The sequence below is a fragment of the Triticum urartu genome, chromosome 2 (assembly GCF_003073215.2).
Source record: "Triticum urartu cultivar G1812 chromosome 2, Tu2.1, whole genome shotgun sequence".
In the NCBI taxonomy this organism is placed as follows: Eukaryota; Viridiplantae; Streptophyta; class Magnoliopsida; order Poales; family Poaceae; genus Triticum; species Triticum urartu.
In genome coordinates this window covers 139,504,303-139,510,302 of record NC_053023.1, presented here as the reverse complement: position 1 = coordinate 139,510,302, position 6,000 = coordinate 139,504,303, and positions in this window count along the sequence as shown.

Sequence of the window (6,000 nt, the reverse complement as noted above, 5' to 3'; positions counted from 1 at the left end):
TCAAGAGGGAGGAGGCAGCTCGGGATTGAAAACACATGATGATGAAAAGGAGGGTGACGATACCGACATCGAGGAGAACGATGCTAGCCGCAAAAGGACATTTGATGAGGTTGTGGGTCTGATCGCACGTGCAACTGTTAGTTCAAACCTGGAGATTGTCCCTTTGGAGAAAAACAATGGTGGTGCAGCAGGTCTACCCCTTAGCCCCCCACCGAAAAAAGACCCAAAACGATCAAGACTCTCGCAGCAGTCAGAGAAGGTACTGAATCTCAAGCGGGAGGAAGAACTCGGCGGGTCTGAAGAATCTTGATGCTAAAACGGCGGCCTCCCCGGCGGAGGACCGCCGAGCACAATGAGTTGTCTAAGCTGGAACTGCCGGGGACTAGGCAACGCCCCGACAGTTCAAGTGTTGGGGAATGTAGCAGAATTTTAAAATTTTCTACGCATCACCAAGATCAATCTATGGAGTCATCTAGCAACGAGGGAGAGAGGAGTGCATCTACATACCCTTGTAGATCGCGCGCGGAAGCGTTCAAGAGAACGGGGTTGATGGAGTCATACTCGTCGTGATCCAAATCACCGATGACCTAGCGCCGAACGGACGACACCTCCGCGTTCAAGACACGTACGGTTGGGAAGACATCTCCTCCAACTTGATTCAGCAAGGGGGAAGGAGAGGTTGATGATGATCCGGCAGCACGACGGCTTGGTGGTGGAAACTACAGCGATCTCGGCAGGGCTTCGCCGAGCACTGCGAGAAGGAGAGGTGTCGCGGGAGGGAGAAGGAGAGGCCAGGGGCTAGGGTGCGGCTGCCCTCCCTCCCCCCCACTATATATAGGGTCCCTAGGGGGGGTGCCGGCCCTAGGAGATCCAATCTCCAAGGGGGGCGGCGGCCAAGGGGGTGGCTTGCCCCCCAAGCCAAGTGGGGCGCCCCCCACCCCTAGGGTTTCCAACCCTAGGCGCAGGGGGAGGCCCAAGGGGGGCGCACCAGCCCACTAGGGGCTGGTTCCCCTCCCACTTCAGCCCATGGGGCCCTCCGGGATAGGTGGCCCCACCCGGTGGACCCCCGGGACCCTTCCGGTGGTCCCGGTACAATATCGATCACCCCTGAAACTTTCCCGATGGCCAAAACTTGACTTCCTATATATAAATCTTCACCTCCGGACCATTCCGGAACTCCTCGTGACGTCCGGGATCTCATCCGGGACTCCGAACAACTTTCAGGTTACCGTATGGTAATATCTCAACAACCCTAGCGTCACCGAACCTTAAGTGTGTAGACCCTACGGGTTCGGGAGACATGCAGACATGACCGAGACGCCTCTCCGGTCAATAACCAACAGCGAGATCTGGATACCCATGTTGGCTCCCAGATGCTCCATGATGATCTCATCGGATGAACCACGATGTCAAGGATTCAATCAATCTGTATACAATTCCCTTTGTCAATCGGTACGTTACTTGCCCGAGACTCGATCGTCGGTATCCCAATACCTAGTTCAATCTCGTTAACGGCAAGTCACTTTACTCGTGTCGTAATGCATGATCCCGTGATCAACCACTTGGTCACATTGAGCTCATTATGATGATGCATTACCGAGTGGGCCCAGAGATACCTCTCCGTCATACGGAGTGACAAATCCCAGTCTCGATTCGTGCCAACCCAACAGACACTTTCGGAGATACCTGTAATGTACATTTATGGTCACCCAGTTACGTTGTGACGTTTGGCACACCCAAGGCACTCCTACGGTATCCGGGAGTTGCACAATCTCATGGTCTAAGGAAATGATACTTGACATTCAGAAAAGCTACAGCAAACGAACTACACGATCTTTGAGCTAAGATTAGGATTGGGTCTTGTCCATCACATCATTCTCCTAATGATGTGATCCCGTTATCAATGACATCCAATGTCCATAGTCAGGAAACCATGACTATCCTTTGATCAACGAGCTAGTCAACTAGAGGCTCACTAGGGACGTGTTGTGGTCTATGTATTCACACATGTATTACGATTTCTGGATAACACAATTATAGCATGAACAATAGACAATTATCATGAACAAAGAAATATAATAATAACCATTTTATTATTGCCTCAAGGGATATTTCCAACAGTCTCCCACTTGCACTAGAGTCAATAGTCTAGTTACATTGTGATGAATCGAACACCCATGCAGTTCTGGTGTTGATCATGTTTTGCTCTAGGGAGAGGTTTAGTCAATGGATCTGCCACATTCAAGTCCGTATGTACTTTACAAATCTCTATGTCACCATTTTGAACACTTTCACGAATGGAGTTGAAGCGACGCTTGATATGCCTGGTCTTCCTGTGAAACCTGGGCTCCTTGGCAAGGGAAATAGCTCCAGTGTTGTCACAGAAGAGAGTCATCGGGCCCAACGCATTGGGTATGACTCCCAGGTCGGTAATGAACTCCTTCATCCAGACTGCTTCTTGTGCTGCCTCCGAGGCTGCCATGTACTCCGCTTCACATGTAGATCCCGCCACAACGCTTTGCTTGCAACTGCACCAGCTTATTGCCCCACCATTCAAAATATACACGTATCCGGTTTGTGACTTAGAGTCATCCAGATCTGTGTTGAAGCTAGCATCGACGTAACCCTTTACGACGAGCTCTTCGTCACCTCCATACACGAGAAACATGTCCTTAGTCCTTTTCAGGTACTTCAGGATATTCTTGACCGTTCTCCAGTGTTCCATGCCGAGATTACTTTGGTACCTTCCTACCAAACTTACGGCAAGGTTTACATCAGGTCTGGTACACAGCATAGCATACATGATAGACCCTATGGCCGAGGAATAGGGGACGACACTTATCTTTTCTCTATCTTCTGCTAGAAGGAAGGCGATCCACGAAGGCATTTTTCAGTCCCCGATGCACACTTCATCGTTTGTGTCCTCTTACACTAATAAGCTGCAGCAGCTTGAGAAACCTAGTGAACATCATGCACAGGTAGCCGCACCAAGAGGAGGGCCAAGGAGTTGGCTAGCGTCACCTGTGGGTTTTGCAAAAATCAATGTTGATGGAGCTGTTGGGCGTCATAGACGTGGCGGGGCAGTTTCAGCGGTGTGTCGAGACCACACAGGATTATACTTGGGCTCTTTGGCGGCAGTCTACCGAGGCATTACTGACCGCACAACTCTGGAAACGTTTGTGTGCAGGGAGGCTTTAGCTCTTGCAGAGGATCTTCAGGTGACAAACATGATGGTTGCCTCAGACTGCAAAGGAGTAATTCTTGATATAAACGAAGGAACGGGAGGTCCACACTCGGCTATTGTACATGAAATAATGCTTCGGAGAAGCAGTTTCAATTCGGTTACTTTTATTTTTGAGCGTAGAAATCATAATTTCGAGGCTTACAATCTCGCCAAGTTTGCTTGTAGGGTAGGTCGGCATGTTTGGTTGGGGGTCCCTCATGACCAGCTTCGTGTACCTATGAACATTGGTATTATCTAATAAAGTGGTGAGATTTCTTTAAAAAAAAGTAAGTCTGAAAGCAAGTTAGTTGTAAAAACACATAGTACTAAAAATGATCATGTTAAGCCATTGTGATCATGTTTGCTCCACTCTTAGTTGTCTTGTTATATCATGCAACATTACACCGCTAGAGCCACGCCTAGTCGAGTAGTCGTGCTTCTTTGTGACCTTTCTTGTGATGTGATCCATTCTTGTTATAGATATTTTAGGAACTAATTAAATTAGTTTGTTCAATGGAGTTTCTCTATATTTCGGTTAATAGAGCATTTTCAGTTGAGCTAGGCTAATTTGGCCCCTCATTTGTCTGCTGACACCGGCAAGATGTGTCCGCTCCGGACGCTTATTTATCTATGTACACAGTCAAGTCCCCCAAAATTGTCCGGACATGTGCATATAATTTGTGGTCCTGAGGTGGACTGTGTTCGACATGGCAGGCTGAACATGCATGGATATCCCATTTCCTCCCCACATTTTTTTGAGAAGAACACCGCACTCTATTTCATTCAATAATGTTTAAAGGGATACAAATGTGATCCGGTGGATCAATAAGCCACACATGTCTACCAATACAAGTGTAGTGGATGATCTAGCTAATCTCTGTGCCTCATCATTTCTTGCGAGGTGTTTGTGGACAAACTCGCAACTTTGTAGTCTCGTCTTTCTATCGTCAATCTCTCTAGGATCATGCAGTACTCGTCTAAGTTTCGCTCGCTCTTTAGGTCGTTTATGACTCTCAGAGAGTCGGATGCAATGTGTGCTTTTGAGACGGCCAGGTTCTCCGCAAGAGCTAAAGTTTCTCTGCACGCGCATGCCTCCAGAGTAGCAGGTTCTGTCTGGGATGCGTTTGAGGATTTGCATACGTGATACATTTGAACAAATGAGGGGGGTTTGCATACGTGATACATTTGAACAAATGAGGGGGATTTGGAGCCCTTGGTTTGGTAGGCTTTTTTCTCCTCCTGTCCGGGATGTCCACCTCGAGTAGGAGGATTGGGTGCCTATTTTTTTTATTTTTGAGTTGAAGATGGTCTTAGCTCCTGTGCCAAGGATGATAAAAGGACTAGCCGGCAGCAATGCAAAAGAGTACAATTCTGCCTGGGTTTGGCCATTTGAAACGTTTTTTATTGCAACGCTCAGCATTTGGGGAAAGCTGTGGAAATACATACAGCTGACACTCATCAAGGTTGATGACAGCAGCGCCAAAAGAATCCATCACCCGTGAGGCCGTGACGACAAAGGAAAATTAATCAAAGCAGGGCGGACAAAACAACACAAACTGGAATGCACAAGCGGGCATACGCAAGATCACCTACTGCCAAATTCAACAATCAAACACACACAACCTTACGATTAGCGTTGATGGTCGGCTCCACCACTTCGTCACGGGACAGCCCGCACGCTGACCCGATGCACCCGAGCATGCCGCCGCCTTTCTTCTGCGCGCCGCCGGACTTGGCCGCCGTCTTCCCCGCGCCGTCCGCCGCGAAGCTGACACGCTTCTTGCTCCCGGTCGTGCCACCCACGGATGAGCCCAGCACCGGCGACGCGACCCGGCTGCAGCCCGCCGGTGACCGCACGGCGGGGAACTGGTGCGCCCGGAGCTGGCCGTCCGAGAACACCATGCTGGCGGGCGACGCCGAGCTGTTGCTGATCACGGCGCTGAACTCGAAGCTGGCGTCCGTCTCCGTCGACGACGCGGGCGGGGTCTGCGGTGCCACCACCGGCACGGTCTGTCGGCTGCGGCCGTAGCTCGCACGGCGTCGGGATACCAGGTTAGCCCCGTCGTCCTCCGCGGCAACAGGGCTGGCGTCCACGGCCGCCATCAGCTCGAGGAGTGGCTTGCTCATGGTTGCAGAAAACCGAGGGATGCCTGCTGTGCTACCTCGACTGGTGGTCGAAGCTCGTGTGTGCAGTGTTACAGATTAATCGCGGGTATATAAGTAATGGGCGTCGCGAGCAGAAGCATACAAATGATGTGTGTGGTTTTAGTGGCAAGGGCGGTGATAGAAACAAAGAGGTCATGATGTCGCGGCGTTGGTATAAACGATGGCGTATGCCAGGGTTTGGAACTAGGCATGGCCGCCGCCGTCTTTTGCGGTTGTCGCGGGAGAAGTGGACCGAGTGCTGCTGTGGCCGGCTTTTTAAGAAAGCGGGAGTTTAGTCTTGTAGACACATCTTTTTTTAGAGCAAGTTCAGCAGTTCCTCTAAAAAATTTCCCCTATATCTTAAAATCGGGGACTCCCTTATAAGTTATAATATTCTCTCCTAAAAATTTTCTGATTCCAGCAGTTCCCCTAAATCATCTCCCTTGTTCTATATTAAGAATATTTTATAACTACCATTTGAAACCCAACGTCTGCTATTCAGATCTACTCCCTCCGTCCGGAAATACTTGTCGGAGGAATGAATGTATTTAGATGTATTTTAGTTTTAGATACATCCATTTTTATCTATTTCTTCAACGAGTAATTCTGGACGAAGGGAGTATATAAATACA